General features: G+C 50.1%; 1 pseudogene; it reads left to right on the top strand.

The window, feature by feature from the left end:
- Positions 1 to 1,903: 1,903 nt before the first annotated feature.
- LOC140645852 (olfactory receptor 14A16-like) lies at positions 1,904 to 2,825 on the top strand (annotated as a pseudogene).
- Positions 2,826 to 12,756: the final 9,931 nt, after the last annotated feature.

Here is a 12,756-nt window from a genome sequence, read left to right as displayed (position 1 = left end):
ATGGATAAAAGAATACAGTGGGGCATAGTGTTAAAAACCTTGCTTAAGGCCAGGTAAATGACATCCACTGCTCTCCCCTCACCCAGAAATACAATCCTTTCATCTCAGAAAGCAGTGCAGATGGTCAGGCATGACCTTCCTGAGTAAATCCAGTCACCTTCTCTTTCAGAAACCCAGAAATGGGATCCAAGAGGACACGCTCTGGGACACACTCCTCAAGCAAAAGGAGGGTGAACAGCCTTTAGTTCCCCAGCTCATCCTTGGGGCCTTCTTGAAAGATGCATGCAATGTTTGCTTTTTGCAAGTCCTCAGGGAGTTCCCCTGATGACCTGTCCAAAGTGACGCAGAGCAGTGTCACTGTGACTTTCTGCCTGCTCTCTCAGCACCCTTGGATGGAGTCCCTCCGGTCCCATGGACTGGTAAGGGTTGAGTTCGCTCCAGTGACCCCTGACTTGATCCCCACCCACTGCTGCTTGTTCTCCATGGGTTCTGCCTCAAGGCACAAAGGCCTGGGAGACCTTGCTGATGAAGACTGAGCCAAAGGCAGCATATTGTATCTCAGACCCGCTCCTGTGAAATTCTGCAGTGGCCCCACATAGTCTTCCTTTCTTCTTTAACTTCAGTAGTAACAGCTCACCTTGGTTCCATTGAATTCCCTTATGAGAGTCAACTGAATATCCATATGGAGCACTGCTGTCAGAAGGTTGTCCTTAAAGACCAGCTGTGCTGAGTTCTGACGCCTATCAGTACTCCTGCTCATGAGATCCCTCCTGAAGGTCCCCAGAACAGGCCAAAGTCTGCCCCTCTGAGATCCCAAGAGCCCATATATGCAAAGGCTTTTCTTCCTGGCAGAGACATGTTTGGAGTATATGGTAGATGGCAATGTAAATGATGATATGAGATGCAGACGTAGATGATGAGGCAGATGTCAGGAGGTGCCCACACACAGAGTGAGCAAAGCCTGCTCTCACCAATGCCAGAGATAAGCAGGGTTGGGCTGTGCAGCCCTGACATGAGGCCATGAGACATGATAGTCAGTGCAGATCCAGGAAATACAGCTGATGGAGAAGAGAAAGAGAAAGACTTAGCCCTCCCTACGGCACATGCCTCAATTTGGTCAGATGAATACCTCTATAGGTAGAGGTACATGGAAGAAACATGGGGACAGAGAAACAGCTCCCGTCGGGGACAGCTCCCGGCAGCAGAGACAGAGACTTGGGCAGGGAGTAAGCAGGAGCTGCTACCAGAAACGCCATGGGAAGGGGGATTTGGACACATCCCCACCAGCCCCTGCAGTGCAGACACCTTCCCTGGAGCAAACCCCCTGGTATCCTCTCCCACCCAGCAGACCCTGTTCCCCCAAGGCCATGGGATCCAGGGCATGAGTCACATCCTCAGCAGCTGGACCTCCAGTCTAGGAGAAGTGCATGTGTCCTACAATTAACACACAATAAACCAGACAAAAGCGGCTGTCCTACAGTGTCACTGTTGGGGAGGTGGAGAGCACAGCAGGATAAGCAGAAGGCTCCACAGCATTCCCTTCTGCCTTTCGCTTCTTGCCTCATTTTTTTTGGAGTACTGCAGTTTTCTTCCCTGTTTCCCCACCTTACCGTGGTGCTTTTGCTCTCTGGGTGTGGGTGAGGGTGTGGGTCAGCTTCTGTTCTGACAGCAACTCTGAGGGTCCTGCCCTGGAGATGTCTTCATGGGAGCTAGGTTCCCAAGATGTGAAGAAACATGTCATTCAGATGGTAGGGTTGAGAAATTATCATCTGAAACATTCCTCATTCAGCTCAGGGAGGGGGATTGCTATCAGAAATGGTGTGGGTTTTTCCTCTAAGAAACCTCCCCAAACTTGACATTGTGTTTTCCTTGTTGGACAGGTCTCCATGCCCAAAGAGAACAAATGCCCAACAGCAGCTGCATCACCCAGTTCCTCCTCCTAGCATTTGCAGACATACGGGAGCTGCAGCTTTTGCACTTCTGGCTCTTCCTGGGCATCTACCTGGCTGCCCTCCTGGGCAACGGCCTCATCATCACTGCTGTAGCCTGCGACCACCACCTCCACACCCCCATGTACTTCTTCCTCCTCAACCTCTCCCTCATTGACCTTGGCTCCATCTCCACCACTGTCCCCAAATCCATGGCCAATTCCCTGTGGGACACCAGGGACATTTCCTATGCAGGATGTGCTGCCCAGGTCTTTCTGTTTGTGTTCTTGATCACAGCAGAGTTTTCCCTTCTCACCGTCATGGCCTATGACCGCTACGTTGCCATCTGCAAACCCCTGCACTACGGGACCCTCCTGGGCAGCAGAGCTTGTGTCCACATGGCAGCAGCTGCCTGGGGCAGTGGGTTTCTCAGTGCTGTGCTGCACACGGCCAATACATTTTCCATACCCTCTGCCAAGGCAATGCCCTGGACCAGTTCTTCTGTGAAATCCCCCAGATCCTCAAGCTCTCCTGCTCACGTTCCTACCTCAGGGAAGCCGGAGTCCTTATGGTTAGTGCCTGTTTAGCTTTCGGGTGTTTTGTGTTCATTGTGCTGTCCTATGTGCAGATCTTCAGGGCTGTGCTGAGGATCCCGTCTGTGCAGGGACGGCACAAAGCCTTTTCCACGTGCCTCCCTCACCTGGCTGTGGTCTCCTGTTTATCAGCACTGGCACATTTGCCTACCTGAAGCCCCCCTCCATCTCCTCCTCATTCCTGGATCGGGTAGTGGCAGTTCTGTACTCGTTGGTGCCTCCAGCATTGAACCCCCTCATCTACAGCATGAGGAACCAGGACCTCAAGGATGTAGTGTGGAAACTGATGACCGGATGTTTTTAAGCAGCAATAAGCTGTCCATCTTCTGCATATCCCTCACAATGTAACTCACTATAGGACCAGCCTGTCTTTGGTAGTTGGTTTTGGGTTTTTTGGTTTGTTTTTTAGCTTTTCTAAGTTGTAATAATGTTGTCCACAAAGAGATGTCATTATACATACCATTCCTAATTCAGTATCTATCTATCTGTCTTGTGTGACCCAGAGACTGCATAATGAGGAGCGGGGCTCTCTGTGTTTTAAAACTAAATACAGGACCCTGCAGTGACTTGTTTGTCTGAGATCCTTTCTCCGAGACCTTCTCTGCAGCTGCAGGGCAGCGTCTGTGTGCAGAGGTGGAGGGGAAAAGAGTCCCAGCACAGCAACGCTGCCAGGGTGCACCAGCACTTGGTCTTTCCCGAGCTGCTCTCTTTCCATCTCCACGCTCTCCTTCTGAGCCCTTGTGTTGGTGTAAGGCCTGAGAGCACTGGCAGGTTGATCGTAGTCCTGCTGTGTGGCAGCCCTTTGCCAGCAGGCAGGGACAAGTGATGGGCACTTCTGTGGCAGAGCTGACGTTCATAACAGCATTTCCGTCATGAAAGGGGTTCTCCGAAGAGCAGTCCCTGAAGGCTTATGTCTGCTTCTAGTGTTTTCTCAAGAACATGCCCAGGAAAAGGCACCAGAGAGAAAACACCAGTGAACAGCTAAAGTGTGTGAGTGTGCATGGTGGGGACACATGGCAGTGTCCTCGCACAGCCAGGCTTCCCAGGAAAGACATGAAGGACCAGCAGAGCAGGGTCTGGTCTGTGCCCATGTTCCCTAGGCACCCCGGGGAAGCTGCCCCAGAGCAATCGTCACTGAACAGCCAGTATCAACCACCATTTCCAGCACTGGCCTCTCACCTCAGCTTGGAGAGGTTGTTTGTCCCTCCACGGAGGGACACCAAATGACTAGGTCAGAAGTCCATGTTTGCATTGCGTGTATGAGACATAAGCATGCACAGCAACCTGTGTGAGAATAAATGCCATCAGCTATTCCTCGGGGAGTGTGGTGGGTTGAACTTGGCTGGATGCCAGGTGCCCATCAAGCCGCTCTATCACTCCCCTCCTCAACTGGACAGGGGGGTAAAAATACGACAGAATGCTTGTGGGTTGAGATAAGGACAGGGAGATCACTCAGCAATTACCGTCACAGGCAAAACAGACTCGACTTGGGGAAATTCATTTCATTTATTACCAATCAAATCAGAGTAGAATAATGAGAAATAAGAACAAATCTAAAAACACCTTCCCCCACACATCCCTTCTTCCCGGGCTCAACTTCACTCCCAATTTCTCTACCTCCTTCACGCGAGTAGTGCAGGGGAACAGGGACTGGGGGTTGCGGTCAGTTCATTAGTTCATTGTCTCTGCCACTCCTTCCTCCTTGCACTCTTCCCCTGCTCCAACGTGGGGTCCCTCCCATGGGAGACAGTCCTCTACAAACTTCTGCAATGTGGGTCCTTCCCATGGGCTGCAGTTCTTCATGAACTGCTCCAGCATGGGTCCTTTTCACAGGGTGCAGTCCTTCAGGAACAGACTGCTCCAGCGTGGGTCCCCCGCAGGGTCACAAGTCCTGCGAGCAAACCAGCTCCAGCATGGGCTCCTCTCTCCACAGGGCCACAAGTCCTTCCAGGAGCCTGCTCCAGCGCAGGCTCTCCACAGGGTCACAGCCTCCTTCAGGTGCATCCACCTACTCCAGCGTGGGGTCCTCCATGGGCTGCAGGTGGATATCTGCTCCACCGTTAACCTCCATGGGCTGCAGGGGGACAGTCTGCCTCACCATGGTCTTCACCACAGGCTGCAGGGGATTCTCTGCTCCAGCGCCTGGAGCACCTCCTCCCCCTCCTTCTTCACTGACCATTGTTTCTGCAGAGTTGTTTCTCTCACATATTCTTACTCCTGTCTTCCAACTGCTATTGTGCAGCAGATTTTTCCCTTTCCTAAATATGTTATCATGGAGGCACTACCACCATTGCTGATTGGTTCAGCCGTGCCCAGCAGCAAGTCCGTCTTGGAGCAGGCTGGTATTGGCTCTATCAGTCAGACATAGGGGAAGCTTCTAGCAGCTTCTCACAGAAGCCACCCCTGTAGCCACTGCTTCCAAAACCTTGCCACGCAAACCCAATACAAAGGGAGAGCAGAAGCACCCAGAGCTGTATGAGCAGGAGCACTGCCAGGAAATAGAAGGAAGGGATTATCCAGGTTACTGCATCCCAATTTCAGATCTCAATACAGGAAAGATATTGGCAATCTGTAGCAGGTTTAGCAAAGGGCCCCCAAGATTGTCAGCACTTTGTCTGTGAGGAGAGGTTGAGGGAGCTGGGCTTGTCCTGCCTCGAGAAAGGAAGATCTTGAGGGGAACATGCAGAAGCATTACACTGTTCCCAGGAAGTCTGAGTCAGGCTCATGCTCATGGTACAAGATACAAGGACAAGAGGCAATGGGCTGAAATGAGAGACAGGCTAGATATAGGGAGAACGTTTTGCAACAGGAAGATAGCAAAATGCTGGAAGCTGTTTCCCAGGGAGTGTGCACCAGCTCTGTCCCAGAAAGTGACCAAGACATGTTCGGATAAAGCCCTGAGTAATCTGCTATGACCCTTCTTTGAGCAGGAGGTTGGTCACAACACCTCCCAAGGTGCCTTGCAGCCTGAATGATGCTGTCTTTCCTTCCCCTTCATGTTTTCAAAGTAGGGAATCCTCTCAGATTCTCCCCAACCACTGAAGTCATTCACATCAGGTGCAGGGCTGTTTCACAGGTGCCCCCAAACAACCCTGACCACAGCCTTTGCTTCCTTTTTCCTTTCCATTTTCCTTCTCCCCCAATGCCCCAAGTTCTTCTCTTCTACTATCCTAGTACCCTCCAAAAAGAACAGCCTACCCTGTTAATCCTTTCCCCAGTGGTCATGTATTTCTTGTTTGTACAATCTTTTGGTATTTCTGAGATGGTTACTGTGGTATTTTCCACCTTGGGTAGCAACTCTATTAAGCACATCATTCTCATTACCTGTAGTGTCCTGCAAGTCCCCATATTCTTGTTATCTTGTGCGAGACACTGGCCCACAAACCTTCAGTGCTGACGTGCTGGAGTTTCAGTCCAGAGGGACCTTGACACACTTGTGGATTGGGCCAACAGGAACCTCCTGCAGTTTTACAAGGAGAAGGGGGCAAGGTCTGCACTGGGGGCAGAATAACCTCGTGCATCAGGACCGCCTGGGACCCAACTGGCTGAGGAATGCCCTGGGGAGAGGGGCGTGGGAGTTGTGATGGATGCCATGTGAGCCAGTGGGTTTCCCACTTTGAAAGGAGGCTGCAGAAACTGGAGAAGGTCCAGAGGAAGTCCGTCATGATGGGCTTAGGGGCCTAAAGCACATGAGCTGTGTGGAGAAGGGGAGGGAACTGGGCCTCTTTAGTCTGCTGAAGGGGAGGCACAGGGCAGGCTAAAAACAGGTGACTCCTTCCTGGAGAGATTATGATGGAGTCACACTGTTCTGCAGTGGCAGAGGGTCTGGCAGAGGCAACAGCCACAAAATGCCTCCTGGGAGTTTCACACTGGGCCTTAGGAAAAACTGAGTGGGTGGGTGGTACTGCAGTGCAGCAGGACACCCAGGGCCATCTTTGGAATTTTTCAGGTTTCAGCTTCACAAAGTCACAGCCCCACTGACCCTGGAGTTGGTGATACCCCACTCTTTAGTGGGAGGCTGGATCAGAGACCCCCAGCAGTCTCTTTCCCAGCAAACCTTCTGTGAGCCTGTGCCTTGCCGTGTGCCCCAGGAGAAGGGATTCAGCTGGAAGTGAGGGACTCTACAGCAGAGGTTCATGGGACAACTCAGAGTGGCATTGTCCTGTGCTCAGGAGGTCTCAGTCCCACCTTTGGTTCCAAGCAGGGCCAGGTCTGAAGTCTGAGCAGGTTGCTCAATAAATGCCAGCATCCCTGTAAACAGTCTGCACCCAAGAGCCATGCATCAAAACCACCATTACAGAAATGGAGATGAGGCAGTTGCCCAGCTCCTTGAACCCAGGAATCAGTATGCCATGCCACCTGGGATTCCTGGAAACACCTCAGCTTTTGCTCCAGAGAAAGTGTGATTCCTCTTTACGTGTCCTGGCCAGTCTTCTGACCCATGTGGTGCTTTAGGCTCTGAAGAGAATCAAAACCCACTTTATGACTAGGTCAGGTTAATTTTACATGCTGAAATGCAGGGCAGATGAAGGGAGCTCAGAGCTTCCAGGATCCCTGCTGCACAGTTAGGACTTCAAAGAACGGAAATGCCAGTAACAGTGCTGTCACTGTACTCCACATCAAAATTTTGCCTTCCTTTGTGTCTTTTTACTAATCTGGGATCTGTCCCTTGGCTGCCTTTGGCTCAAACTGAAACAACTCCTCTATTCCACTTCCCCTTTCTGATGAAAATTGTGGGAAACAGATGGAGCAGGGATGAATTAAGGGCAATTCTGTCTACGAGGTATAATCTTTAAATGAGAACAAAGAGTTTGCAGTGAGAGAAAAAGCACTGTTCTAAGAATTGCATGCCAGAGGCTAACCACTGAAAACTTACAGGTATTTCATCAGCTAAGAATAACTGTTGGGAAGAAAATGAAAGAGATTTAGTTCATCATCATGAAGAATACGAAGGAGTTGCCTTACAGCCCTGTCCTGTTACTGCTATTAGTGAGAGTAGCACTAATTTCCAAACATCCTTCAGAGCTTCTTTATTATTCCTGGGCTCCAAAGCTCAGCCTGCTCAGACCTTGAAAGGACTACCTCAAAACTCTGCAACCCAAATCTCTCCAACCTTCTCTCATGCATGCTCTTTTACCCCAGGACACTCCTCCCCATTACTTCAGCACACTGCCTGGTCTCTATTTTTTCATATGGGTGAAGTAAGGCTACTCCCTTGCAAAGCCTTCTCTTCAAAAGTCTTCTCTACCTGCTGATCCCACTTGTATCATATGCTTTGTACAGCTCCATCTTTGGTCTGCAGAGCTCCACTGGATGGGCAGTTTTCCTGGTTTTTTTCATGCGCTTTCACCTTCACAACCTTTTTGTATTGTGTGCATACAAAATACATTCTGAAGCAACACATTTATCCCCTACAGCTTCACCCATTTCCACCTGCAGACAGAGACATTTCCCCTTTGGAGCAGACATTGTGCAAAGCTGTTCCGTATATGGAAACCCACTTCTATGCTGCCTATACATTTGGGTTAAAAAAAAACCAAACAAAACAAAAAAAAACCCATGGAGGGCTAGTTTTTTCAAAGAGAGTTTCACAGTTGCAAAGCAGCTTAAATCCATGAATGCTGAGAGCCAAGTTTGAAAGAGAGAGGGAAAAATAGTTGAAGCTGTGTCGTCCGGACTCACAAAATTCTCTGTCAGTAAAGAGAAAGTCCCACAGCCTGTGGGATGGTCTCATTATTTGGTCCTATGGGAAGCTGGGTTTCTTGGGTTTCTTGGCTCAAACCGGCTGCATTCACATTTCCAGCAAGGAGAAAAGCTCCAGTTGAGGCATCAAAATTTTGCCCATCCTGCCTGGAGAGCCAGGACAGTTGTGTCACACAACAGCCAGTGTCAGAGGGAAGCTGGAGGTAGTGTGAACTGAAATGGTTTGGGCTCAAATGGGAGCTCAGATCCTGAGCTGGCAGGACAACATTGGCTGCAGTCAGACGTAAGTTACCTACACGGCTGTGAGTTCAGACGTAGTTGGCAGGGTTTCTCACACAGCTCACTGAGGAGGGCAGGTGTCAGGGAGAGGGGAGATGCTTCCATTTCCCAGGTCCCGGGAAAGTGCTGAAGCCATCCTTCCCTTGGCCTCTGGCATCCCATTTCTTGAGAGGCAAACCTGGTGGGGCTTCTGTCAATCCTCCTTCAATAATCCTTCAGCTGTTTGTGTGATTTTCCAAGGAATATCGGTATCTACCAAATAAGCATTCCTCTGCCTAAATACCTGCAACGTAGCAATCTACATCTGTGGCAGCTGCTCTGGGCAATGTCCATTGAATCAGTACTCGGCATAAAAGTCATGATAGCCCATCCTCAGGGACACATCCAAAGCAGTTCAGATGAAGGCTGATCTTGCAAAAATCAGCCTTTGTGTCCTTGGGTGGCATGGATCCCCTTCTCAGGACAGACTCCTTGCCAGGAAGACACAGGCATGGGGCTAGCTCACCTGGTTCTTAAGGCATTTCACTCGGCATCCATTTTGATATCTTTTATATTTGGTGCATTGCTGTGACTACTCTTTCTGCACGGACAGTCATTACAAGACAACCATTTCCTAAGAGATAGTCAAAAGGCCCTGTTATGGCCAAGAAAGCTCACCATGAGCTCTGGAGGGAGTGTGGAAGTTTATAACAATCACCAGGAAGATCCAGGAAGCTGAAGGTCTCTTCTGAAGAGTGAGTGACCCTGAGCAGCAGTGCTTGTCCACGTGTAGGTCTGGGAGAGAGGGTTGGGGGATGTCAGTGAGAAACAAGGGGATGGCTGGTGGCTTTAGCAAATCCTTCCAACCATGTCTGAACACAGAAACAGAAAGCAGTTGATGTCTGCAGGTGGAGGTTGAGGAAGAGGATTGTCCTGGGAAGATGGCAGGAAGGAGGGCCCTTCTTGTGCAAATCAGGGATGACAGAGACATTTCTGTCTGCTGTGCATGGCTCAGCCTGGCAGATGAGGAATGCCCACTGCTGGGGGTGGCTGTGCTCAGTCATGCCCCATGAGCTGACCTTGCTCTCTTCTTCCTTCACTCCCCACACTTGGATGGACCTCAGGAAACATCCATGAGCCTGGAGGATGCACAAACCTCCTGGGCTGAGGTCCTACCACTGCAGGGGAAGAGAAAGGGTTTATGAGACACGTGGGCATACAGGGAGAGAGTGGGGGGTGGGTGTGTGGCAGTGTGTGTGTTAAAGACAGGAAGAGTCGTGAAATGGCGGGGGGGGGGAGGGTGTCATGCTGAAGTTATATAGGTGGAGTTTTGATTTTGAGGCAGCAGCAGAAGAAGGATGTGCAGTTCAGTGCTGGGATATGGAGCTAAAGAGAGGATGCAAGCGAGTCGACAGGATGGGACATCTTTATCAGTTGAGGAGCGTGAGCAGGGCTTTGGAGGAAGCCTCACAGCTTATTGGGAACTCACAGTCATTGGCAAAACCTCAGAAAACCACAGCTTTGTGTTGGAACTAACAGTCAGTAAGGGCAGAGAGTCATCAGTAAAGCTTGGGACATCATGGGGTTGACAGTGAGGTGGGGAAGCAGGGGTGGTGGTTAAAATCTGCAGAGAAAGAGGCACAGACACAGGACAGTGCAGGACAGCCTGTGGTGGGGATGGCCCCTCTGTGGGGGCTGGGACTGCCCAACGGAACTGAAAGCCTTGTCTTTCCAACTATGGCTACTGTCTCTTCCACGGAGGTCCCCGAGAGGACACCAGGTACTCACAGCTCCAGCGCTTTCTTGCATCTCCACCCACCCATTCACTCCACAGAGCCTGGGAGGAGTCCTACCACTGTCCTGCACTCGGCATTGCACACCCCCACATCTCACTGCCCCCAGGAGGAGCCCTGAGCATCCCATGAGGGAAAGGATCCCCATTCCTAGGGGATGGGGGTCAAGGCTTGAACATACTGCTCCATGAAACACATCAAGGGCTTTCACAGCAACCTCCACATTTGATTTTCAACCTGTAACCAGTGCCTCTGACTTCCTGCTTCACCAGCCCCCAGGGACGGGTCCCTTTTCTGGTCACTCCCTCCATGGCCTCTTCAGTGATGGCCCTCAGTAAGGCCCACTAGCACCCTCAGACACCTGGAGGTTTGCTGCTGACTTTTACTTCTCTGGAGGCCAGTGCGATCTTCTTTCAGTATCTGCAGTTCAGGAACTTGGCACCAGAGGGCTCATTAATATGCAAAACTCACTAACAAGCCAAGCCTCTGGGCATAATTTTCTTGATTCCTCAGTTCTTATCTGGTTATTTAGAGACATTTCAGAAGTGAAAAGATTTCAATAATAAAAAACAATAAGAAAGGATTTCTTCTTATTCCACTTTTCTTCATTTGTCTGCTTACAGATTAAGTGATCTCAGCAATCTCCAAATGGTATTGAAACCGACCATCTCCAAATGGAGGCTGAATATGCAGGGAAGTCAAGACCCTTTACGTCAGACACTCTACAGGCAATCTTTGTCCCAACCCCCATTTCTCTCATCAGCCACCTGGGACTTAGTACAGCCTTGTTCAAAGCTGAGCTTTCCCACGGCAGTCTGTAGCTGCATGCTTCAGCCCATTGGCACCAGTTTCCATCTGTTTTACTTGGAGAACAAGCTGCACGCAGACACAGAAGGATGTTTCTTAATTGCCAAAAAAACAAAACCAAAGGAAGACATGGTTCAATACAAAATAAAATACACTGTTCTTCTTTAAATTAAGTCCACATGACCTCCTCTGAAGTCCACTTTTGACAGTGGCTGGCCTTAGACCAATAGAAAACACATTTTTGCGTCAAGCACAGATCCTAAAATCCCCCAAAGCACTTCTTGCCCTGGACTTTTTTTGTCCATATTCACTTCTGGCGAGTCACACACTGAAGTCCCAAGCTCCCTTGATTCACGGAGGGAAGCAAAGGGACAAAGTGAATGAAATGGTCTCTTTTGAATAGTCAAATCTGCACTAACCCCAACATATCTGGGTTACAGGAGCATCTTCAAGGACACTCGGCAGCATCTAGACCCACAGCGCTGGAGAGCTTGGGTGCAATTGTCCAGGCTTCCCTTTCTACTCAAGGGAGAGAAATGAGTTGTCTCAACTAAGATGCTTTGGCCTGCCCTGCCTGTCCACCAGCTCCTGCTCCAGAAAGGCTCCCGTCAGCTCTGGGTCACATTTCCCAGTCCCATGTGGGGGCCCCAGCTACCCCTGGGTGTCTTGGAGGCACTGGACACCTCTGTGTGGGCAACTGCATCAACCCCTGAAGGAAGATGTTAGGCAGAAGTTGAAACATATGCAGAAAAGACCTTGGTGTAGTAAGTGTGTAGGAAGTCTTCGTTTTCACAGCTTTGATGCTGGTCTTTAAATACTCATTATTGTTTCATAGGCCATGGACATGGACCAGCAAGCTGATGACACTTTCTCTCCCTCTGTGTCAATACAGATTTATACATCTGGTCCCTTTTGACTGGTAACATTTGAGTTTGCTCAAGCAGCCCCTGCTTTGATTCCTCTCCACTCTTGGCTGTTTTCCTCTACAGTCCTGCCTTGAGGCACAAAGGCCTGGGAGACCTTGCTGGTGGTAACGGAGTCAAAGAGCACAGAAAATATCTCAGATCTATCTATACCTACTCTTTAGCAGTCATCCCATATTATCTTTGCTTCTTCTTTAACTGTCCCTGAAGTAGTAACAGCTTTTTACGATGCCCTTGCATTTACTTTCAAGTCGCAACTGAGTTTTGATATAGACCATTGCCGAGCTTGGAGGATGCTGTCCTTGAAGACCAGCTGTACTGAGCTCTGAAGCCTTTCAATGCTGCTGACCATGAGATCTCCACGAAAACTCCCCAGAACAGGCCAAAGTCTGCTCCTCTAATGCCTGGCATCTGCAGTGTTCTGTTCTCCTTCATCAGTTTCTATGGGAGCTGGAACCCCACTATTTCAGGGGATCACAGCCAAGGCTTACACTGACCTTCAGTTCCCTGGCCAGCTCTTTCTTGCTTGCAAGTATCAGATCCAGGTTTGCATTACCCTTGCTGGCCCATCTGGCAGCTGTGCTAAGAAGTTCTCCCAAGACACCCCAGAAACGGCCTGGACTGTTTGCATGCTGCTGTGTTCCTCTTCCAGAAAATGCCAGGGTCATTAAAGTGCCCAGTGAGACCCAGGCTTCTACAGCCAGAGACTTCCTTGGTGTGCTTAGAGAAGACTATGCCCACTTTCTCACCC

This window comes from Ciconia boyciana, unplaced genomic scaffold (genome assembly GCF_034638445.1).
Source record: "Ciconia boyciana unplaced genomic scaffold, ASM3463844v1 HiC_scaffold_39, whole genome shotgun sequence".
Lineage (NCBI taxonomy): Eukaryota > Metazoa > Chordata > Aves > Ciconiiformes > Ciconiidae > Ciconia > Ciconia boyciana.
The sequence above is the reverse complement of the archived record's forward strand: the minus strand, read 5'-3'. Positions and strand labels throughout refer to the sequence as shown.